Source organism: Nilaparvata lugens, chromosome 1 (genome assembly GCF_014356525.2).
Source record: "Nilaparvata lugens isolate BPH chromosome 1, ASM1435652v1, whole genome shotgun sequence".
NCBI lineage: Eukaryota > Metazoa > Arthropoda > Insecta > Hemiptera > Delphacidae > Nilaparvata > Nilaparvata lugens.
This window is the reverse complement of record NC_052504.1, coordinates 73,910,917-73,937,919: the sequence shown is the minus strand read 5'-3', so window position 1 is coordinate 73,937,919 and position 27,003 is coordinate 73,910,917. Positions and strand designations below refer to the sequence as shown.

The following is a 27,003-nucleotide window of genomic DNA, read 5'->3' as shown; positions in this document are numbered from 1 at the left end:
AGGCCTACATACAGGAAGCCCTAAATATAACAAAGTGAACATTTGAATAAATTTAACATGCAGGTTCAGAAACGTTTGCGAGTAGTTGAGCCGCGATTGAGAAGCGATTGGACGGCGAGTGACGCGACCAAAACGAGAATCCGAAGGGAAAAAGAAGAGCGAATGTGTGAAATGAGATAGGATGAAGGAGGTAGAAGTTTGTTGGGGAGTGGTAGAGAGGAAGAGTGAGAGAGGATGACAGACATTGAACAGCAAGCAAGCAATCTGGTGGTCTGTCTTGGGAGGGCTTAAAAGTTGGCGGGCCGCGGGGGGTCAGGTCTGCGAGCGGGTAAACAAAGGAAGGGCACAGGCTCCCCCCAACCCCCAACCACCCGTTTATGAGCGTGTGTGTGAGTGTGAGCGGTGTTCAGAGTTCGATAACCCAAACGCCGAACAGTCCTGTGTGTCCGTCTGTCCAGTGCCCCCCCCTTACCAACGTCACCCCTTGGAGGGGACCTCGAACCTCGACGTCCCGTGAAGAAATCCCCTGTTTCCAATTCAACAACCATCCCATCCTTCTTTTCGTGTGTGTGAGTGCGCGTTCGTTGTTCCGTCCGCCATCCGCCAAACGACCACCAAAACCCCTTACTTCCCCCCCACCCCGCTAAAAATCCCTCCCCCCAAAACCGACCAACCAAACTCGCCGCAAGTTGACCAAGGTTAGTGAAGTCTCTCGCCTGCAGCAGCTTCTTCCTTTTCCTTTTTCTTTCCTTCCACCAACTTCTTCTTCATCACTCTCTTCGTTTTCTTCTGCTTCATCTCCTTCTTCTGGTGGTCTCTTCCTCTTCTCCTGCTGCCAACATCCTCTTCCTTCGACTGTTCACAAGGACCGCATTCCTTCTATTTCAGCGGCACTGTTCAAAAACGAAGCCCTCCTCCATGTCTCTTTCTGTATCCGTCTGTTCCTTTGAGTTCCCAGTACGAGACACAGTGCGGTTTCTCTTGAAGGGTTCAGCAGTTTCTCGGCTTTATCGGGAGTAGAATGGTAGAATAGAAATCAGTAGAAAACAGATAAGTTATAAGATGTAATCTCCAATTCTTTTAGCTATCATTTTCGGAAGTGCGATCTGATCAGTGCTCGTGTTCATCGTTTCCTATCTTGAATAGGGAAAAATTATTTGGTTTATCAAGAAAAAATAGAATTTTGTTTCTGAATAAATCACAATTAATACGGTCTTTTAAACCGTATTAGCTCTACCAGTATTATTACGTATTTGGATTTACACAGTGAACGGACACGATTGAATAATTCAATCTCTTATAATTATAATTATCACGATGCCAAAACTGAAGTCACTAATAAAACACTGTCTATAACATGAAATGAAACTGAAATAGTGTACCTGTTCTATATCCATTCACAATAAATAATTTTAATCAATTGAAACTACCTTGTTGTCTCAACAAACATGACCATGCTGTTCCTATTCCTGCAGAGAACCGATCATTTCCCACTAATTACCTGTTCAATTATTTTTAAATAATAAATATTTGTTTGATTGATAGAGAAACAGCTTCCACGAAATCAATTGTATCATTTGCGGAAGTTCACGAAGAAAATGCAAGGTCTTGTGTGTATGAAAACTGATTATTCTCTAAATCCACTTTTATGCGGTGTCAGTATGAAGCAGACACTCAATTCGAAAGTGTTTATAGAGAAACATTCGTGGGTGGAGCTTTTAATTTATGAGACAGTGTTATCGCGAGTAACCAAACTGTATTCGTGAATAAATAATGTAGAAAAATGTGTGGGGGCTTGGAACACTTATTTTTGATAGTGAAGTCGTAATTTAACAGTAGGAACTTATTTTAATTAGATATCAGATTCCGATAGAAACCATACAACCGGTGTATATTCCCATACTATAGATGGGAATGATACACTGGAAATGTATTGTTGTTATTGAAAACTACGTATGCTGTGTAGCACGATTTCAAAACTATTTCTTTATTGATTTCCTATTTTATTTGTAATATTCTACTTGACTATTCTCGAAGATCATTCGATCCTACCTTCATTCTCGCTAGCTTTATTGTGCTCATTGTTTATGCGTTTTGTTCGGCATATAAACAGTATTTTAATGTACTGTACAAGTCTACTTTATTCCACTACTGATCATAGCATGCATATTTTCAATATTTACTGACGATATCTGCTTTCCTCCATGTTTTTGAGAGGACATCTGGTCAATCCATTCTCAGATGCAAATTTCAGTTTGGAAATATATGCAGTTTGGGAACTGAGCATGGAAATGTGTGTTTGTGAGAAAACGACTGTTAATAAAGCACACGAAAATAATGTGGGCTGTTAATTTTAATGCGTCCCACGCCTCACCTCAACGAAAACGTTCAATTGGGATTGGAAATAGAGAAAGAAGATTCAGTGAGCGGAATTTGTGTGAGGAAGTGGAGAGTGAGAAAGAGAGAAACGATAGTGAAGAGGAACATCACTTTGGTTGTACCTCTACTCTGCTGTTTGAAGTTGGAGTGATTTGCATATTTTGTGTGTCTCTTTTGGAGCGATTTAAGAGTAGCATTACGAACGTGGGAAGGCAACAGGCATCGGTGATTGGGCAAGAGGCAATGTAACCGAAATCTCAACGCTAGATCAAATTAATCCAGTTTTTTTTTCAATTTTGGAAGTGGGAAAAAGGGGAAATTCTAGTTCTTGAATCATGAAATGGAGAATGCTTCAAGAATTTCCAATATGCATTTTCCAATTTTGGAAATTAAGAGTAGGTGGAGGTGGAAATTCGAAGTTTTGAATGATGAAATGGAGAATACTTCAAGAAATAAGTCACTTTCATCACAATATAAAATATCATAATTGCAACCATGGTAAAACTATAATAATTGCAATAAAGCGATGATCGATTTTGAATTCAAGAGTAATACACTTTATATTCTATGACGAAAACATACACATTCTATGATTAATAATACAGTAGTTTGCAATTTAACATTTCAAGGAATACATACTTCACATATCATGTAAAAATACATTATGTTGTGTTACAATAACTAAATAGAAATATAACATATATCATTATGATAATAATCATACAAATATAATTCATGTGATGTTGTACAGTGACTTGGAGCATAGTTTGTGAAATGTACAAGAAGATCAGGATGATAAGTTCATCAACTTGTACAGGTTTTCGAGCTACTCCGTTCCGTTCACATTTTATAAACAGATAATTCATGATGATTTGATGTTTCTTCAAAGCAGCCCAATTTCAAGAAGATTTGAATCCGATACCAAAGTGTGATTGATATGGAGGAAAGTACAGAGTACGAAAAAGTTGATTACAATAATGGACTGCACGTTTTTCAGACGTAGATGATAATCTACGGCATGATAGATTTGAAATTTCAGCTAATTTTATGTGAATGCTACTCTGTAGAACGAGGAAGAAATAGCCTAATCATAGTTATCTTGCTCTTTGCGAGTTCAACCACACGAAATCGTGGCGGGAGGGGGAATCGGGAATGATCTGGGAAATAATGTGAAGCGATGCGACTTTTTTCAATGTGCTAAACCAAAAATTAGTCACGAGAAAATGTAGCGGCAAACTTGTAATTTTTCATGCTATTTATGAAAGATTTGGTTGAGACATTACAGATCAACTTTTTTGATTGAACCTTGAGTTTCAATTGGAACTATATCAATTGAAAATGGATTCTCAATTGAATATTGAAAGGGAATTTCAATTAAAAATCACCATCGACAATGGATTAAAACTGTCATAACTGGGAATTATTTATAACTAACCGGCAGGCTCGCTTCGCTTGCCTTATCCGTCTAGCCAGGACCCGAGCAGAATTGAGAACAGCAGCCTCGCTTCATTCTTCATTCGATGTTGCTTCTTCGCGACAAATATTCAGATACAAACTTTCAGGCTGGATTCACTCACCAATTGACTGTGACAATGTGGAAAAACGCTGGAAAACGTCGATTTTTGTCGTAATGCTGACGAACTTTTGAAGCACTCTCCACAAAACATTTTTAGGGACTAGCTGAGCCACTGTACGAATATGAACGTTTCCTATCCATTGGTCCTCGGAAACGTTGATATTAACTATGTTTAGTAGCCCAAAGTTGAAAAAATGTCTGTCTTTTTTGAATATGAATATCATTTCTCACGAACAAGTTATTAAGTTATGAGAATTATTGTATTTCTTCTGTCTAGTTATTTGAAACAAATAATGTCCTAAACTTATAAAGCATTCATATATTCACCCTTTCAAGTTCCAAAATTCTTGAAAGATCTAGAAGAACGCATTAAAAAACTGTAAAAGAGGATCCTTCTTAATTTTAGTACAGTCATCATCCAAATAAAACCTTTGTATCGCGTTTGGATTATCAAGTTCAGTAGTTCAGCCTTTCCCGAAACCCCTTTTGTATAATCTTGAAGACCTCTCTAGACTCTAGCTGAACCTCTGATCAAAAATTCTCATTCTTTGTGAAGAAAAAAAAAGATTTTCTTATTCTATGCTCTGATCCAAACGTTTTCTACTGTTCATTTGTTCTCAAAAAAGCTGAGAACGCTTGGAAAACACCAATATTTGTACACTGTATTAATTACACAGTACATTTGCACATTCGTACACCTACTGACATCTCTATATCAAATATTGAAATTCAAAATCACCAATTACTTCAAATAAAACTGCGAAAAAGCAGAAAGACGCCGATCTCGAGCGTATCATCAGCAGAATTTCGAAGCCCTCCTAACGCAAAATTTCCAGAATCTAGCTGAAAATATGTACCAGATTTGAACATTTTCTGTTTATCTACTCTTGATAAAGGTGTGAAACTACTTGGCGTAGTTTTAAAGCCCTTTCACTAAAACACCTTATACAACAATCCACCTTAGCTGAACTTATGACTTATGTACCAAATTTGAACATTTCATTCAATTAGTTCTTGAAGATCTCAGAAGAGGCTGAAAGAACGCTGAAAAATCACCAATTTTGAGCGGTTTTTTAGCGTTATTTCAAAACCCTTCTAATTATATACAACATTTGAATACCTCAGCTGAGCCTGTGTACCTAATTTGAAATTTTTTGTATAATTCTGTTCATTTAATAGTTATGAAATGCTTCACTTGCCTTTCCAATTCGGGCCCTCACCTCCTGAGAATGATGCCACTGCTCATACAATACTGCATAATTCAAAATGTATGTTGGCACTCGTTCCCACAGTCAATCATAAAATGAATTCAATTTGTGGCAATCATTTAAAATTAGTGGAAAAGAATGTCTAAATTGATTCTAATTGTCCGAGTTTTGTTTTTCAGAATAAAAACAATGTTGTTTCTCCTGTAATTGTACGGGGTACAACTGTATTGCAATTGCCCGCAGAACTATATGGAGGACAACTGTATCAATATCAGAAGATTGATAAGAGATGGAAAATTGACTTCCATCAAATCGTATGACTTGCACATTTCACTGAACTGAGTTAAAAGAGCATGACTTGGCAAGTCATTCAGCACCTTTCAACTGTTTGATGCAGTAATAATACTGTTACACCCAGGAAGGTTCCGTGAGTATACCTATCAATTACAAATAATATCATCACTGCATTACATAATGATACATTCAATGTCAATGGGCAACTAACATGAACAGATCTAGAACATGCCTGCATCTATCACACACTTGTTTAGGCTGTAGGCTAGAGTGTACTGAGATCTTACTTGTACTGAAGGCAAGGAATTTATTAATTTTAACTGAAGCTATCATAGACCAGCATATTACTTTTATAGCTTGTCGCATGTAGCATGTGCAATTATTATTTTCCTAGTAAATGTCTGTCTTCTCAGCTATGTTTTAATGATCACTAGTCAGTTATGATTTGAAATCAGTTGAAATAATTGATAAACTCAATTTACCTGATAATAAAAGCATTAAATATAGATTATTGTGTTGATGTGGAAAATATATTATAACCCCGATTAATTAGGTGTTCAGCAGTTTCTTCCATTCATTTCTAAGGAGGACTCATTTAGTTGATATTAGGCTACTTAATAGATATTATTTTAATAAAAAAAATCAATTATTTTCACAAATTTGGGTGATAAGAATTCAATTTCGCTCCTGACTATGTCATGTTACAGAAGGTGAATGATGGTGTTAGGTGGGCTCCGATTAATAAGTAAAATATGTATGTTTTTAACTTTCTTGTGAGAGTTACTTGAAAATGGCATTAATATGTCTAAACATGTCGTGAGTAATAAGATAAAGTGTTTAAAAAATGATACTTCGATTTTTCAATATCCAGATGTATGATTTTGTATATCAATATTATCGTATAAATTTTCTATATAGTGTAAATTGTATAAATCCAATTCGAATATGAGTGGTATTAAATATGAGTTTACTATATATAGATATAAGTACCTAGTATAATAAAAATGTATAAATGATTATGAAAGTGAACTATAAAAAATTCATTGATTCATGATAAACGAATGTTTTATGTTGATTCCAAGTGAACACATTTCATTCAATTCTCGTATATCATTATCCACGGAATTTGTGTCAATAAATTTGATAAGAAATAATTTGCATCAAACGAATTTATGATGTATTTTTTCGGTCAATTCACATTTTGCTACACGATTACAGCTACTGAACTTTTAGAAAGTTGCTTTAGCCTAACTCAACTCACACTTCTATTATGACTTTCTAACCTGTCTTCATGCCTTTTTTTCAGCCAAATATTTCGCCAATTCTTCACAAACTTTTCAACTCTTCAACTTTCTAACTGGTGAAATTCTTTTGGGATCTATTGAAGAAGAGGCTCACACTTTCCGACGATTACTGTTCTACTCTTCTATCACGTTCACGAATTATTTTGTCAATGATGAATGAAGAGTAATGTGCATTATTATTTTAGCACCAAATAACCATTTTAAACGATAATAGTTGATTATCATATTGTTTATAATACAATTGATAAATAAAAAGCTTCTCCAAAAAAATGTTTTTGTAATCCTGTATTATTTTATCGTACAATATGATTTATTGTGATGAGTATAATTTCAAAGGAATAACAAATAAAATTATTGAAGTAATTCAAAGAAAAATATGAAAATTCTTCCATCATTATTTGAATTCCTCTTCATTATTCTAGCTTATTGATACAGAAAGAATACTGAAAAATATATTCGCTAGAATGCTCTAATTCCATGATGTAACTAAAGAATCATATTTTGAATATATTATTTGCAATGCTATTTTTATTTTCATGCATTCTTACATTGGAGTTTCTGTATCCATGATGTCTGATCCTCTAATCTTTCTCATACTGACTTGCTTCCTTTCATCCTGACATGATTTCAAGTGAATCTCTTTTGCTCAGGCCTACCTAAAATTAGTGACAAGTTTGGGAAATAAATACTGAAATAACATGAAAAATTTTTAATTATCCAAAAAGGAGTTAAGTTCTTCTTTAGTACGAATTCCAAATGATTGGCTTAGGTATTTGAAATTATTGCAGAGCTGTGGGAATTGCTGTATCGATATATTTATTGTAGTTACTTATGAACAATGATAACTCAAGAATCGTCAAATCATGAGTAGAGACAAAATTAATCTAATTTGAATGAACGAAGAAGTCACTCAGATTTAAAATTCACATCTATGAAAATTTGATGACGGAAATGCTCTGACTACAGTGCGTAGTCGTTGTTTGACGACACCAAGGTCTAGCTGGGTCCATAAAGTTGGGAGGGTTTGATAGAATGGCAAGAGGAGTTGGAGAGGGGAGTGTTGCATCGCGATGCATTTGAAATGCATCGAATGCAGCAGCGCACCAGTTTTGAGTCGTGAATGCACTGACCTTGGTTACTGCACTCTGCACTGCCGCTGCATCTCTCATAAGTAGGTCACTGTGACACACAAAGAGCGCGCTCATAGTTACTGTAATTGCCACCAGATCGCTCTCGTGTTCCCATTGCTACTCTGCTTTGCGGCTTTGTTTCCGTGAACTGCTTTGTTCCACTGGCTGTGGCTGTAATAATGTTTTTGACCATTTTTCAAATTAAGTGTAATTTTTTGAAAAATCATGTTTAAACTATAGAAGCTTTTTAATTGTTGAGGTGGATCTTCGTTCATCAGCGTTGTTCCTTCTAAATAGAACAGTTAACAAGATATCGAAATTATTTTATTGAATCATAGGTCATAGACAACTCTGTCATTAATTAATTCATATGACTCTATTTATGAAAGTTTACTAAATGTCATCACTTATTCAAACTATGAGTTGTTATGTAATTATTTCCTTTTTTATTTTACAAATGGAAATTAGGTTGATTTATGTGGGAGAAAAACGTGAATGTAAGTAGTCTGAACTATAAGTTGGCTACATAAGAATGTTATAATGTTAAGAATTGTACATAAGAATGTTATAAGTATTTGTTTTCTCTCAGTGCACAGTAGTTGGGAATAACAGACCTAGCTTGTGGTTTGCAAGACCATAACTGTAATTCGGTCTAGGGTGAATATTATGATGAACTTTTTTGTAATGAGGTTTAACAGAGGTAAATCTCCATACAGTGTTATTCTATATTTTTTCATGTCATATTATTGTTTGGAATGCACAGAAAAGTGAGCTATAGAAAACCGTCGATTTTTATCATTATCTCCACTATGGACAGCCCACAGCTTGTTTTCATCATGATGGGGTATCAATACTTGACCTATCGTTTCAGATGAGGAGTGAGAATTTCGCAATTAAATGATGGAACCCATATAATCATTGATTGATTCATTTATCCGACGTTTATTTTGGTTGATCTCTTACTGGTCACAGCTCACATTCTTTGGACTGGTTCAACAATTTGAAAACTTCAAAATGATAAATAACCGTCTGCTTAACACAGATGAGCGCCGAAATAACGTTTCTCTTGTTAAAAGGGTGTGTCTACTTGAGGACAGATCTGCTAAAATGCAGTTATGATCTTCAAAGTTACTTCCTTATGGTTCAGAGCCACCTTCAAAAGTAGGTTCAAGCATCTCTCATAATGATCCATTGCAATAGCACATAATGTCTGGGGCCTGAAAAAAAAGATTGTTTCTCACGCTGGAATAACATTATGACATGATGATGTTAGTTACATTTATCATTCTAATTAATCACTTGTTCATAATTTTGCACAAAATTATTATTCTTCAACACTTTGATAAAGACATTTGCACCTGAAAAAGAATAGGTAGTTGGGCTATCAAGTGTAAACGAAACACCACTCAGGCAAGCGTGAACTTATAATGGAGTCATGAAGCGTGATTTTCATTAAAATTCACTGTCAAATTTGCTTTTTGTGAGTCTGCAATCAAGCTATTTTTCCCAGTTGAAGTTATCATCAACAGCATATCAAAAATTTCAACCAACAAGCTGTAGACTGAGAATATATTAATATTACATTAATTTACCTCGATACTTGAAAATAAGGAAGTATCCATCCATAACAAGCTGTGTCGTAGGGAAAGGTAAAGGGGAGCTATACACAGTACTTATTTACAGAATAATAATATCACATAATATAATCGAAGTCCTTTTTGTATACAGTACTGAATACAATGTCTCAGTATGAATCCCTTCACAAGATCAATTACTTATTTCTAATATCCACTTTATAGTTCATTTTAGAGCACTTGAAATTACCTTTTCACAGTATATTTATATTATTCTGTGATCGTATGAAAGACTCAAACCCGAATGTTGAAGTGGTCTATTCTCGCTCTAATAATTGAATTATTTAAAAAAATGAATAAGTAAAAATAGATTATTCAATACAATACAAAACACACACACACACAAATCAAAATTCAAAAATAATACAAATGAAAATGTAAAAGCCTTCATGGTGAGGTGTGATGGATAGAATGGAAGAAGGATATAGATAGAAGGATATAGAAGTAAGGGTAACTTGAAAAAAATGATAAAAGAGATAAAAAAATAGGCCTGATGATTGAGGATTGAAGCAAAGAAAATCTGTATCACTGCCTCAGCATCAACTGTATCAATGCTTATGAATGATGAAAAGCTCACTATATAGTTTCGTAACAAGAATTCGTTGTTATGAAACCGGGGTCAGAGTGAAGTTAAATATTGGTACTAATGTACTTCTCATTGGATTTAATTTGCTTGAATCTGAATACTGAATACCCCGATCTAAGTAATGAAGAAATTCAGTAAAATCGAATTGTATTCTTGACAGTAAACTCAATTATCCACAGAGGATATTAATTTGAAACCGCAACGGCAATGACACATATTTGAATTAATATCCAAAGTTGATAGAATTCGAGGTGATTCGAACTATTTGACTCTTGTACAGAGAGAAGATGTCGTACGTTACATCACGACTTTAACAATCTGGACTCTGCCATGGTCATTTGAAATGGAAACAACCACTTTATACTCGTAGATTTGCAAATCACCTTCTAGCTCAGTTCATTTTATTGGCCAGCTATTGCTTGGTTCAATATCGTATTTCTCACACTTGGGCTGTACAAGTAATGCTAGATACCAATGATATCCAAGATTCGGTTTGGAGCCTTTTAAGCTGGGTTTACACCAAAGTTATTAACAAAATGTTAATAACTTAATTCTTATAGATTCTATTTGATTGAACGGAAATTGACAAACACATATGTTCATCATGTGCATGATAAGTTATGTTCAATCTAATAGAATCTATAAGGATTAAGTTATTAACATTTTGCTAATAACTTAGGTGTAAACGCAGCTTAAGAATGTCAACGGCATTTCTTCAATTGTGGGCACCCGTGAGTTGTATTATATTTTCAGTAGTCAAGCTTATTCCAAGTTTGTAAAGATTGTTACTCATTACAAACATCAAATTTATCTTATATCTTCTTCTACTCTCTGAGTAGTTGTGAAGGTGATATTGTGATAGTTATATTAATAGATCTATACTGAATAAAAAACTAAAATTCGTGTACCCACAGATTTGTTGATAAACATGAAACCTGTTTCGGTTATCACACCATTATCAATCTCTGATAAACAGTTGATCTGATAACTGTTTATCATAGATTGGTAACTGTTCATCATAGATTGATAACTGTTTATCATAGATTTATAACTGTTTATCATAGATTGTTAATGTTGTAACAACCAAAACCAAATACCTCCCATGGATCACGCAGGGTTCTCTTTATTGAACGAGCGTCTATGTTTTCACTAGGATTTTCTTTTGTCTGTCTGTATGTACGGCCAAACGCGTTGATAGAATTCGATGAGATTTGGCAGGAATATTCATTTTTCAACTGCGCGTTGATATATACACAAGGTTTTTTGAAATTCTTCATTTTAGGATAATATGAAAAGAAAAGGAATTCCTTCATTCTCTGATATCACTATATATATCATCTACTTTGACTATAGAATTATTCATAATCAATCAGCTTACAAGTGGATTATTCATTGCATGCATTACACAGTTGTCTGGCCGTGTCTATTTCTATAAGGTAGGGTTTCAATATTTCTCATGATGCGTGCCCATCAGTATCAATATTCTGACATCTGAAAAAAAAATTTAATGGGTGATTGAGAATGAAAAAATGATTAAATGAACTACGTAAATAATGCTGAAGAAATTATAATATTCTTGATTGAAAAAAATTAATTTCAAAATAGTTGAGAAATATTTTTATCAGATGGAAATCCTTCTAAGTCTGATTTATCAGATTATCACGGAACTGGATAGATTATCATATGGGATACAAATTCAAACGTGAACTGAGTTTATTAACATGAGTGAATTTTTAATCTTGGAGAAAATAAATACCAGTTTTTATGAGTAAATTATGATTCAACTGTGAATTGTGACTCAACTGTATCAACTAGAACAGGTGACATCAGATACTTGTGGATGAGAAAACTACGTGAGGTCTACTGTTCACAGAGCTACTAGTTTTTGATAGGTGAGGGGGAAAATCTGTACCTACACTGAATAGTTGAAATCAGAATTGTTCGAAGTAACTTTTATTCTAGAGCTATTATCTATTACAAATTCACCAATTATAAATAAATAAATTATTCATTATTGAAAGACTCAAGCATAGATTTTTGAAATGATTGAATGTGAAAATGATGTATTTCATCCAGTATCAGGGATATGGAATGCAGAAGACTCTTTTATGAAATGATGATGTTATATAGAAGGCTGACTGATATGAGTAAAAAATCATGGCATTACGCATACAAGACTAAACTAACGTAAATACTATCAAATGGTTAATCCATGATTCTAACCAGACTTCAACTTTAGAAGGTCTTCAATAAGATTTCGATCATTATCATCTTATCGATATATTGTCTGTTATGATACAATTTTGCAATGTCCAATGTTTTTAATAATTCTCTGATGAGACTAGACGTAAGATACTACGTTGAATTGAACTATCAATCTTCAACATTATACAGTAATAAATAGTGAGAAGCGTGACATTTATTTTTCAGATGGATGATACCTGTATTTCATAGAGAGAGAGAGACAAACTCTAGTTGAAACGTGCTATGTATAGAGTGAGCTCAGTCATTCCACTAAGCAGAGTGTGAGAAATCGAAACTCAAAATGCTGAGAAGTCGGTTTAGAAATAAGTTTGCTGACCCCTTGATCTTAACCCCGGAGCTGAGCCTACCAACTGCGCCTGTTTCTAGCTGCTGCTGTTTCTTGCTTTATGAACTAATAAGTTTCTTTCGATGGGGTCATAGTCCTCTCTGCCATATAAAGTAAAGCATGGAACGGAACATCTGCAAATATCGGCTGCTGTTTGGGACGATCGGCTCAAAACACAGTAGTCGTCCTCGTATTTCATACCAACTGTTTGTGCATGACTTCACTATTTTCCAGTCAAGCATGAATATCCGCTGCAAAATGAAAAATGAAAGTACATGGCTTAAAAATGAATAATAATTCAACAACTTTTTACATTCCTTCTTATAAATCTCAACATAAAATTTGGTTGGAAACTTTAAAGATAAAAGGCTAAAACAAAAGTGACTCTCATTTCTTATAATAAAATAGAATTCAAATTGGATATTATAAACATGCCATATAATTATTGTAAATTTGAAATCGTTAGTCCCATGCTTCTTGCATTGTTGCCGCTGTGATTTAATTTTCAAAGAAGTGAATTTATCAGATTCTCTCTTCATTACTATCCTATTAATATTCCATGTTCTGCTTTGAAACTATGTCTGTGGTCTGTGGTATTTTATTACATTTCCATCAATTATCACTGTGATGATAATACACTTCCCATGATACTCTTTGAAACAGGAATAGTTGACAGATTCAGTACAGATTTATTTCTTTATTACAAAGACTACTGATATTTAGTAAAATATTTTTGTCTTTTTGTCTTCTATCAATTCGTTTGCCATCTATAGATTAGTAACACGTATAACTTAGAAGTTTCCTTGTAAGGTTCTCATACTAACATAAAGGAGAACTTTTATATTCTTGTGTAACTAAGAACAATAGACTCAGAAGTTGAGTATGATTTTACTAATGAATAAACTGCATAATTAATTAAAAGATGGAATCAAGTATTCGGCTGTCTGTCTCAGTAGTATGGACACAAATGGTAATCATGACACAACTGTCATGCAATGACAGTATTCACATCAAAGGGAACCGAAAATCTAAACATTCAATCTTCATACATTGAGCCTTTTCCGGTTCCAGTAATATCAATTCTGTCAGTTATCTCCAATCATTTGAAATTTATTTCAAGAATAGAATTCTGTCAGCTGAAAGTATTATTTGCAAGAAATGAAATTTGTTAAAGTGTTTGTATTATAGTTGTATGATTGTACGGAAATTGCTTATTGAGAGGAGTTTCTCCCTGATAGGGAAGTTTCTCAGATCGGCTGCACTTCAAATTGTCTAGCCTATAGACCATCATAACCGAAGGCTCCGTTGATTAAGTAATTGTCTCTTATGCGATTTTTCGAGCTGTATCACGCTCGCTATTCGAGAAACTAAGGATATCCCAGGCTATTCGAGAAACTCAAAACATGTTGTAAGCTGCCTACTCAATCACATGCTCAAACTATTCCAATTAGTGAAAAAGAAAAGTTACTCGTGTTCTTGGAAATTTTTGGTTAATGAAATTTTTGTATGGACTTCACAATAACTCAACTCGAATTTCTATCATATTTGTTGCTCTTACATGTGATATTCTATTCCTCTATCTATCTATAATAATTATTGCTCTATTAAACCAACTCATCTTATAGTCTATATTAATCGTGAGGTAAAATTGCTTTTCACATGTGTCGGGGATTTGTTGTAATGGAATCGCGGTCCTAGTACTAGTACCAGTACAGTATGACGAATTGCAGTTAGTGTCGTACATAGATGGAGAGAAATGGGAAAACGCAGTCCAATTACGATCAAAGTGAGCGGACTAAAACAAATTACGACTTTAATGAGAGGCAATCAGATTCGAAACCAAGCCGAATAATATAATTTTGATTTGATATGCATCTTGATACGGCCGAATTCTCGTCAAGGACATGCCAGTCCTTTGTGCGGTCATACGCGTCATATGTTGTCTATATGCCCACATGCTTTACTCTATTATGTACTGTCCTATATGCTCGCTCTTCACTATTCAGGAGTAATATCATCTAATCTCGTATCATACATGTAGAACCGCATTTATATAACTATATACCGAACAGAACATAAACAAAGAACTAAAATCACTGAAGCTTCATAAAGGCACTTACATTTAACATCAGTTTATTTTGGGCCAAATGCATTATTATATTATTCATGAAATGATAATATTTGGATGGATTTATACTTTCAACTTAGAATACTACTTCAATCTCCATCCATCCTGGATCAATGACAATCACTGTGTTGTAGGCCTATTTATTGTTTTCTATTTGAATTATTGAGTTAAATTCCATTTCTTGTGAGAAGCGTGAAAATTTATTCCTATGCAGCCTACTCCAGTCATCCAGTTCATGTATTCCATTATAACATTGTAATACACTGTTTTATTGGAATACACTGAATATTGGAATACACCATTATAAGATTGGAATACAATTATATCCATTATAACTGATAATACTACTGAAAATCAGTTTCCCAACAGCGAATTATGGAATGATTATTATTGATCAAACTGAAACTAAACTTTTGGTTCGAATTGAATTTCAATAAACTTCGGCAAAAACCATCAGGATAGATGGGTCAGATATGAAGAAATTCATGAAAGTTATTGTTCGGGGGTTCAGTCCAAAACGGTGTCAATTATTTAAAGATAAGCTAAACTCCAACAAAATGACAAGTTTGCAACAAAGACAATTTTTTATAACAGAACAATTACAGTAGTTAATAATCCAGAAAATATAACTCGATATAATAATGCTAATAATAATGATATCATTCAACGCAGGCACACATACACTTAATAAATGCATTTACAGTATTAGCATACTTGCATGCACCAACACAATGAGGTCGATCATTGGTTGCATGTTGAGCTGGGAGGGTGCACCCAGGATGATATAAAAGCAACAATACTACACATGAATATCACTATGTGCTGTAAGATACAGTTATAGAGTACATTCTATTTGAGGTGCACCAACATAGGCATTTGGCTGTGCCAAAATTGACTTATAACTGGTGGGCCCAGCCCTATGCTATGTCGCTGTGTTGCTGTGTGGTTGTCCTGTGAAAGACCCGCCTATTATTAGCCGGGCAAATGCACTGAAGAGCTAAAACCGAACAACCGATTGGAAGGCAAAAGGATGAGAGCGGGTGCTTGAAGAGGGAGAGAAGCCTGGAGTGACAGAAATATGAGTGAGGAAAATTGTGGCAATCAAACTTATAGGATAAGTAGAGGGATGGGAAGAGAGGACTGACCAGGGAAATGGGATGATTAGTGAGAAAGGGGGGAGTGGGTAAGATTGAAAAATGCAAGGAGAGAAAACTGAAGGATGTAGGCATGAATGCTTGAGACGGAACAGTTTGATTGATTGAATTAATTAATTTATGCAGATTACAATAATATAGTCTTATACCCAGATACTGTATGTACAATAGCTCAGCTCACACCACAGCACACTCTTATTAATGAAATGAGTCCTAATGGGAAGATATCAATAATACTAGATGAAATTCAATTTGATATTTCTATGATATAATATTGTTTGTATCTGCACAGAGTGACGAAGGTTTAGGAGAAAGAGAAAAAAAAGAAGAAGATGAAAGTAGAAGGAGAATGTGGATAAAAAAGAATGAGGTAAAAGGTAAAAGGAAAAAGGTAAGGAAAAAGGTAAAAATGGATAAGAGGGACTTATAAGGGAGGTAGAACATCTAGGAAAAGAGGAAAACCATGAGAGAAGAGGAAGGATAAGCGAAGGAAGCTGGGAATTAGATTAGATTAGATTAAATTAGATTTCTTTATTTATGTATGTTATAATGTAATCTAATCTAATCTAATCTAATCTCTCTCTCTCTCTCTATACACAAATTTAGCTCCTTTTCACTTCTTATGCAACTCCATCTTATATTGTTTTTATGATAATTTATTCTTATACTTTGTAAAATCTCTGTTTTTAGGGTCGTTTTGTGTGCATGTGTAAGTGAATGGCAACTTGATTAGATCTTCATTCCTGATAGGTTTTCTTATAACATTTATCTAGTGAAATTTTAAATATTTTTTTCCAATTGTATTAAAAAATTAAGTTTTGGATTCTCTTTTATTATATGTAATTGTATTTTGATTAAGAATTCTATTTATTTCTATTAATCTTATTACACAATATGTAACATATTATTTTTAAATCCTTATGTAAACTTTCTCTTATTTTGTAAAGGGTTGTGTGGTTGATTGATTGATTGATTGATTGAGTACTTTATTTATGTAGATTACAATATATACTGGCTTATACACTTATATACAATAGCTTACAATACAGCAAAATTATAGATGAATTTACATAATATAGACTAGGAAAATAACTATTGAACTGTATATGATATGAAAAAGCAATTTGTAATATAATAACTATAGATAATAATCATATTGTTATGCATCTACATAAATTGGCGGAGCTTTGGACATATCAATGTCCATTCTTTGGGAAGAATATTAAAAATATCCTCCCCACTAACTCTCTACCAAAACGTTAATTTCGTTATTTAAACTAAGGATTTATTTATTAATGGAAATATTGTAAAAGTTTCAATCAATATGAATATTGAAGAGAAAAAAAAACAAAAAATTGATAGAGTAAAATAATTATATAGGTAGATAAGATCAAATAATTGATTAATAAAATGAAGTAGGCTGAAAGTAGATCAGGGTTATCAAATTTCAGTAATATACAGCTATTGACTATTCTACAGCTATGACTATATACAGCTATGACTATTCGTGACTATTGTGGCAGAGAGGAGCAGGAGTCCTAACTTCACCCTAATAAAGGCAAATCAATCTCTCTCTCTCTCTCTTTCCCTCTCTCTCTGTGGCTCAGACTGATGTGGCTCAGACTCCATGGCATCAAATTGAAGCGTTACCCTCAGTTGATGACATGGTAGAGACTTTCGAGAATTGGACTTTGACTTTGTATGACAAACATGCACCTTATGTGACAAGGAGGATTAATAGAAAACGACGAGTACCATGGATGACTGAAGACATACTTAAGATGATGGGACGTAGAGACAAAGCACATAGAAAATTTAAAAAGACATTTGACTTGGACAGTTTGATAGAGTATAGGAGCCTTAGAAATAGAGTTAAACAGGAATTACGGAACTCAAAGATTAGGTACTTGAATTCGTTTATGACAAACAATAGACAAGACTCTAAATCACTTTGGCAGGGAATAAAAGAATTCGGGCTTGGCAACAGAAACCGAATCCACAAATAAACTTACCATTGAACAATATAATGACCATTTCGTTTCACACTCTAACCAACGCGACGAAGTTGTCATTGCTAATCATATCGATGATCTTGAAGAGCAGGTTACAAACTTAGATTTACCAATCACTGATAAATTTCATTTCCATCCAATCTCAGAAGAAGACACTTTCAGAGCAATTCAACGTATTCATAGTAATGCTATGGGTGTAGACAAAATTCCTATTAAATTTATCAAGAAGATGTTATTTGCTGTTTTACCAACCATTACATACATTTTCAACAAGTCACTTGATGAAGGCATTTTCCCTGAAAACTGGAAGTTTGCTCTGGTTCGCCCTCTAAATAAAGTTCCATCACCCAATAAAGTTGAGGATTTTAGACCAATCAGTATTTTACCTGCATTGTCCAAAGTGCTAGAAAGACTCATTCATGCTCAAGTTGTAAAATTTCTAGACAAAAATATTAAGCTTCATAACTTTCAATCGGGCTTTAGAAAATTCCATTCAACTGAAACAGCTCTGCTCCGTGTCACTGATGATATAAGGTTAGCTATGGACCAAAGAAAATGCACCATCCTCACCCTATTTGATTTTTCTAAAGCATTTGATACTGTTGATCATACAGTCCTTCTGAATAAGTTGACTATTCTTGGTTTCAGTCACAACTCGTTAGTTTGGTTTAAATCCTATCTATTAGGTAGGAAACAATGTGTATCTGTCGGTGACAAAAAGTCTACTTGGAAAAACGTTATGCATGGAGTACCACAAGGTCAATTTTAGGCCCTCTCCTCTTCACTTTGTATGCTAATGACCTTTCTTCCATTATCAAATTCTCCAGTTCCATACTTATGCAGACGACCTTCAAATCTATTTAAGCTGTCCCATAACAAAAATTAATGAAACAGTTGGGATAATGAATCAGGATATCAATTCGATAGTGGAATGGACAAGGAAAAATGGCCTTAATCTTAATCCCATCAAAACACAACCCATTATAATTGGATATTCTCGTCTTATAAACAATATTGACCTTGAATCGATTCACAAAATTAGTGTAGATGGTAATGACATTCCTTACTGTAGCTCAGTTAAAAATTTAGGCATTATTATGAATAGTACTCTTGACTGGTCAGAACAAGTGAACAAAACTTGTAAAAAGGTATTCTCAGCCATGCATGCATTGAAGAAAATGCACGATATTCTCCCTAGAAACATTAAATTATTATTGGTTCAATCTCTCATCTTCCCACATTAATGTATTGTAATTCTGTTCTTAACGATATGCAAGTAACTCTGAATGATAAACTACAGCGTTGCCAAAATTATTGTCTACGTTTCGTCTACTCTCTCCAACGCCATGATCATATCACCCCAGCCCACATTGCTAGTTCAACATTGAAGCTTCCCAATCAAAGGCTTTTTCGAATAGTCAAGCTTGTTAGAGATATCTTGAAATACGGTAATCCGAACTATTTTAAAGATGATTTCAAATTTGTCTCTGAAGGTAGGAGGATAGATGCTTCACATACTAGAACCGGAGAAAGTACTTTAAGGATACCCAATCATCGAACTACTATTTTCACAAAATCCTTCTTAGTCAGTGCCTGTCGTGCATGGAATGCACTTCCTGTTTCTATCAGGTCCATCGAGAGCCGAGCGAGCTTCATCCTGACTTTAAAAAAACATCTTTTGGAAGAAATGACTGAAACTGTCCGGCCCTAGAACGATCACATGACAACCATCCCCCACCCATCCCACAAATACAAACCTTTAAACCTGTTATAGAACGAATTGTATATATATATATATTATATAAGCTGATGTTATTTCACTTATCCACTGCATACTGCTGTATATTACTGAAAGTTGATTACCCTGATCTACTTTCAGCCTACTTCATTTTATTATCAATTATTTGATCTTATCTACCTATATAATTATTTTACTTTATAAATTTTCTGTTTTTTTCTCTTAAATATTCATATTGATTAAAACTTTTACAATATTTCCATTAATAAATAAATCCTTAGTTTAAATAATGAAATTAACGTTCTGGTAGAGAGTTAGTGGGGAGGATATTTTAATATTCTTTCCGAAGAATGGACATTGATATGTCCAAAGCTCCGCCAATTTATGTAGATGCATAACAATATAATTATTATCTATAGTTATTATATTACAATTGCGTTTTCATATCATATACAGTTCAATAATTATTTTCTTAGTCTATATCATGTAAATTCATCTATAATTTTGCTGTATTGTAAGCTATTGTATATAAGTGTATAAGACAGTATATATTGTAATCTACATAAATAAAGTACTCAATCAATCAATCAATCAATCTCTCTTGATATGTCCAAAGCTCCGTCAATTTATGTAGATGCATAACAATATTATCTATAGTTATAGATTTTATCATATTATCATTATTAGCTTATCATGACAATATTATCTATAGTTATTATTTCAAAATGCTTTTTTCATATCATATGCAGTTCAATAATAATTTTCTTAGTCTATATTATGTAAATTCATCTATAATTTTGCTGTATTGTAAGCTATTGTATATAAGTGTATAAGCCATTATATATTGTTGTAATCTACATGAATAAAGTACTCAATCAATCAATCAATCAATCAATCAATCTCTCATGGTGAAGTGTTGATAAGAGAGATAAATATCCATGAATATCCTTTTCCAAAAATGGACATTTATATGTTTGAACTTCAAACATCCCTTGGAATGGGATAATTCGAGAAATGTATGAGATATGAAGGAAACAAATGGATGGATGAATAGAGAAATTGATGAAGTAGGAATAACCCAGTAAGAACACGACAAGTGGCAGGAGAAACGTGCAGATGATGCATGTGAAAGAAAAAATTAAATGGAAATAAATATGAAAGGATGCAAAAGTATAGAAGAGATAGTTGGCATAGTAGAAAAAAGTAAAAATTAAAAATAAGAGGAAAAATAAAAGAACAAGGAGAAGAAGAAGGGAGAGAAGAGGATGAAGGAGAAGATGGCGGGGAAGAAGAAGAAGAAGAAGAAGAGTGAAAATCTAAAAGCGTAGCCTGTGTGGTGTGGCGTTGTAGGCCCGTAGGGCTGGCGAGTTGGTTCGGCTAGCCCTGCCCCCTCAACATAACACAATAACTAACCTAGCCCAATAAAGAGGATGTTGAACCCTCGAATTTCTCTACGACTTCTTTTTGCAGTTACTTCTCGTTCCCCTCCAAAACAAAGCAGTCTGCCACCAAACAGACCAGTCTTGCATCTTGCATCTGGCACAGGATGCACTCGCTTTTTTCAGCCGAACAAAATAACACAAGTGGCACATGGAACCACGTCCTCAAAGTTCACAAATTCCAATTTCGATCCTAGCAACGGTTATACAAATGGTTCAAGTCTCTAAGCATTCTAGCAGTCCAGCAATCACTCATATCAAAATATGGAGAAACGATCAGACCTCCCATTGGGTTAATGCGCCCGCTGTTTTGATAAAATTGAAGTTAATTTATGTTTGATCATCTCATCAAATAGAATAATATTCAATTAATTTATGAGTGAGAATACCGGTGTTAATTTCATTCATATTTCAGGACAATCAGCCTTTTTTCAACCATTCTCTAAGTTAATTTCAGATTTTGTTCAGAAGTGATATTTATACCATTTCATCTAATAGTCTCCTAGTTATGGGAGATCAGGATATAAATGAAAGTGATTTCTTATTCGAATGAAGTGGATTTTGAATGCATACGGGAGGTATTGCAGTATATATCCACTAACTATAAGATTAACTAAAACCATTAACTTAAGATCTTAGATCTTTATGTGCCAGGGTGCCCACAGGATGTTTTAATGTCGCAAGTTGCGACACGAGGATAAACTTTGGGGGGGGGGGTTAGAAAAATACTAGGTAAAATGGGGGGGGGACTTTCTTAAGTACCTAAATGGATGTCAAATTTTGGGGGGGGAATGTGCGACATGGACCGTGAGGGGGATGAGAATCCCTGTGTGCCATTTCCATCCACCATTGTACCATTATAGTGGTTCATTATAATTTACAGTTATTAACTTATCAACATAATAAGGTTACTCCTACAATTTCAAGAACGTCAAATAATCAATTTACGAACTTTTAAATTTCATGTTAAATGCCAATCAATACAACTTAATTGAGCGAAATAATACATGAAAAACAGAAATATTTCTGTGTTCGTTTATCATGAACATGAAGTTGTCAATAAATTACCAAAGTTCCCAAGTTAAACACAGATAGAGTACTAACTTATTCAATTATCTATTCTATTTTTCCTTTTTCAATTCATTTTCTCTTCTCCTTCTCACCACTACCTTGTCCTACAGAATGAAAGCCTATTGGTGCAAAACTTGACGCTTAAAAACTAGTTCAGCTAATACGTGCAGGTTTAGTTCATGTTTTAAGTGATGGAATAATTGAACTAAAAAAGTGACATTCAACAATTACTATTCGCTAGATGAAAAAATTGCAAAGGCTTTTAGGATTACGTAAACTAGTAACTGCAGTCTAGAACGTTCTCATTGCAGTGCAGTCCTAATCTGAAACTTATTGCATTTTGAGCATTTAAATCATTTGGAGGCTTATCTAGACAGTTATGCGAGGCATACACTCTGAGAAACAATTAAAATGTTACTGGAGGAAATGCAACGATAAGGATGAATAATTATTGTGAACGGTTATCAAACTTGGTTGAGAATTGTCAGGGTGCAATTATTGTCTATGATCTACAAGTTTTATTATAAAACGACTGTCATAACTCAGTAATCAGTTATAGGTTTCACAAATTCATAATTTCCAAGTTATACAACAGCATAGAGGTTGAAAAACCGATTAAAGCTTCCCATTTATCATTTTTTATACAAATTGTTTTTCAGGTTTCTAAAGTTTCAGATGAAAATGTACCATCTTAATATGGACTGCGGTGAGATTCAGAACGTTACGTTATGAGGATTGGAATTATCAGGCTGCTTTACCGAGTATCCACCGTTAACCATGTATTTTTGAATTATTCTCCCCATTTTCATCTCTATTTTTTTTCATTCTGACATTTGCTCATCTCTGGAAAAAAAATTAATGTAAGGATGACGTCCTAAAAAATAGAATTACGAGGAATGATGGCTTAAACACATAAACGTAGGTAAACATATTTTGGATGATATCAGTTGCTCTTTGAATGGTTGCTGGGATAGTATACAGAATTGGCTGGGCTGTGGCTTCATTAGGTGATGGGCCTGTACTCTGTACTCATCTACAACATTATTATGGCCTAGCAGCCATCAGCCATTTCCCTTTCACTGTTGGTACTTGGCCAACACTGTAGGAGACTACACAGAGGCTATACATACACACCTGTACCTCTGCCTGAGCACATAACCTTCATTCAACATTCTCACACAACATAAAGAGCAGCCACACACCTAATACCGTATAGATTGACAGGATTTCAAAGCTCTATGTTGTATCTATATTGTCAGTCTCAGCATGCATGCTCTAGCCTCAGACGTTTACTGAGTTGTTGAAATGTATGTAAAACCAATTATAGATGTGTTAACAATGTGAAGAATACGGAATATCCAGTATAAAAGTGGATCTATTTATCTATTAAAATTAATCTATTTATTCAACTGAATAATAACTTTCTAATTAATGATGATGCTCACTCACTCACTTGGATTGAATTTAATCTGAAGTAGTTTACTGAATCAAACTTCTTGAATAAAGTAAACTTCAATCAAAAATGAATTTGAATTAAACTTTATAAACTTCTTCCGACTTCGAGCTCAACAATAGCTCTCTCAATCTTGAATTGTCATTCAATACTAGATCACTTGTCACAATACTCTTCCACAGTACCTAGTATCTTCCACAATATTCGCTAACCATCCAGAAATGGTATTGATTGTAATTTTCTACTCCACAATCCAAATTTGAATGAATATGAATGTTAATTCAATTTCAATGTTCAAGCACTAAACAATGAATTTTAATGAATTTTCAAAATTGTTTGTTTTGTTGTGTTACATAATTTCAGCTCCTTGAGTTTGCACCCTAGATATTCTAATTGCAGTAGTCCTGTTTGTTACTTTGTGATGAAGTCTACTTCGAACATGTTTGAGTATCCATTACAATTGACTCATCAGAATAACCATCAGGATCCCCATGACTGACAGTGCTTCAATTCAGGAATAAATTAGAATTAGTTAGAGAAGGGTGTTCCCGGTTAGGTGGCGAAGACAGATAATAGTGAAACGGAGAGGAGGGAGGAATGTATCCAGGGAGCTGTGAAATTGTAGTTTGAAATGCAGAAATGCAGTTTATTGAATTAGTTGCATCGGCAACAGCCAGATGTTGTGTTTTGACGCCCTAGCTGCAGTTCTAAATTGTTCTCAAACATTTCCTGAAGGGTGACTTCCACCTGAAACACATAACATTATTGTGTTTCTATATTATGGATGTGCATAGATGGTTGCTTATCATATAAAGGATCTGTCACACATTCCTGGGACAATATCTGCAACTGTCTTTCAATCATAATATATAGCGAATTGAAATGTCTGAATTTGTTGCTTAATGTTTGTGTTTCGAAACCATCTCTGTCACCTCTTGCATCTAATTTGATAATAATGTCTAATGAAATACTCGGTCAGGGAACCTAATGGTGATTCTCAGACTCGGAATAAGCAGAAGGTGATTGAACTAGGTGGATTAGATTAAAACCAGAATAGTAGAATTTGATCGCTGTCAGTCATACTGTACTTGAAATTCAAGAATATCAAGGTGAACAATCACACTAGACGCGAAACTACACAAATATTGTAAAAGCTGCAGGTTTTAGGATGCAAAAATTCAAATTTTATATGATATAGTTAGCTTTAAAAGATTCTTCTTGATTCAATAAGATATTGACTCATCCAGATTTTAGGCTGAATTATTAGCAGATTCAATCATTGGAAAACTCTCATATAATGCATTCTATGAATAAGTGTTATCATTACGAACCATCTAGACTCTTTATTTATTATTCCCAGCTTATCCAATTATTGAATCTACAGTCTACTGTATTTCTAAAAAATCTCATAAATGCATTCAATTCATTCATTCATTCATACAATAAGTATATCATCGAAATGATAGGGAGAGGAAAAAATAAGGTAACCTGTGCTATTCCCCCTATTAGATAGGGTTACACATAGTCCGACATAGGTTGTCTTGTAGGCCTAATTGTTCACTTTACAAAATTTTCAGTCCTTGAATATTCTCACAAAGTCAATAAGTGTTATTGTGTATTATTTAATATAAATAAATTAATATCATGCACCAACAAGACTCCTTATTTATTGGCCCAAGCTTATCTATTATTTACTGTGTGTAGATTGAATCAATCATTTCTTTGTCTGGATTTTTACATGCAGCGATAATAGATCAAATAATTAGTCTATTATTTTCTGTGTTTTCGTTCTAGGCCAGCACCGAAAATGAAGGTATACGAAAATGAAGGTAACAGTGGATCAAGATTTTCATATTCACGAATTGATGATCCAAAACTCAAACTCCACATAATTGATAAACATTTCAAGCGCGTAGACCGCGCTAATTAGCTCGTTAATTACTCGAAAATAAGCCGCCTGTAATTTGGTATGATTGATTTACATCTACAGTAATTTGATCCATTAGTTCTACTTTGATACAATGATTGATCTACTCTGAATTACCAATAGGCCCAATTTGCTGACTGCTCGGAGGCGTATGTGAATTTTCATGCATTGGATTTGTGTGTAGTGCAGTGTAATGACCTAGGGCAATGCAAGCCAGCAGGCGTAGTCTAAACACCAGCCAGACAGACAGACAGACGGTGCGTGAGATTTGTATGCATGTAGCAGCAGACGAATTGTGCACTCACGCACACCATCACACACTCGCGCACGCACGCACATGTGTCTACCGCCGGAAGTTCGGCCATCTTGCACGCACTTCTTCAGAGTTTAGGCCTATTTGAGACGAGTGCTTGATGGGTGGGGCTGGCCCCCGAGTGAGGGTTGGCCTGCACACTCACAAAGGGAAACCAACTAAAAACACTGCACTCCACCTAAATACTGCACTGATGTGTGTCTGGAACTCGGATTAAATGCCGTGTACTGTGCTGTTGGAGCTATTTCCATAATAGAAAATCTTAAAATACTTTATCCTATTGTAATAATTATTACGAAACATTTCGAAAAGAACGAAAATGTATAGGCCTATTAGAGGACAGAGACAACTTCTACACTTTCATACTATTCTCTAGGCATCACTATTACATTGGGTAATACTACTATGATGAACAGTACTACATGAATTTCGAGAGAGTTTCTAATGCTTTTCTCAATGAACGATCTTGCAATACTGTATAGCCTGCCTAGTGATTTGATTGCCAGTTTTCGCATCGCACTCCGAGAAAAGTTCTTCAATATTGTTTAACATCCATGTTTGAGTATCTTGAATAGGCCTATACTCATTAAATAGATTTTTCTCATCCAGAATTTTCACTCATTGAACTATTTTATGATCTCTGTTTTCCAGTTTCAAGATAAAATTTCACACTAAAGAGCTTCATATGCCTAAAGCACTGAATTTATCTATTTGAAGAAAACTGGAACAATAGCAAGGAATTGTTCATGATGTGTTTTATTGATTGTACAGTCATAATTTATATCGATAATAATTACTAACTGCTATTTTAAGATTTAAACATCAATTCGAATATTTATCCATTCAACTTGGTTCCCTTGTGTGACAGGAAACCACGTAAATAATTTAACAAACTTGATATTGAATTTGAGGAAGGCAAGCTGCTGTTATGTGTATGCATACGAACTGTGGACGCAGTGACAGTGCTAGAACAATTTTTCATTTCCTCTCAGAGTAAATTCATTGGGCTTGGGCTTCATAAATTTCCCCTCTTTTTGCCTATGGCAGTTTAACGACCCTTCCCTGTT

General features: G+C 34.3%; 1 long non-coding RNA gene across 1 annotated transcript; it reads left to right on the top strand.

The window, feature by feature from the left end:
- The first annotated feature begins 944 nt into the window (after window positions 1-944).
- On the top strand, window positions 945-7,003 carry LOC120354824. Its single transcript, XR_005573226.1, has 3 exons — window positions 945-1,024; window positions 5,343-5,590; window positions 6,764-7,003. It is a non-coding gene; the product is annotated as an uncharacterized LOC120354824 (long non-coding RNA).
- Window positions 7,004-27,003: the final 20,000 nt, after the last annotated feature.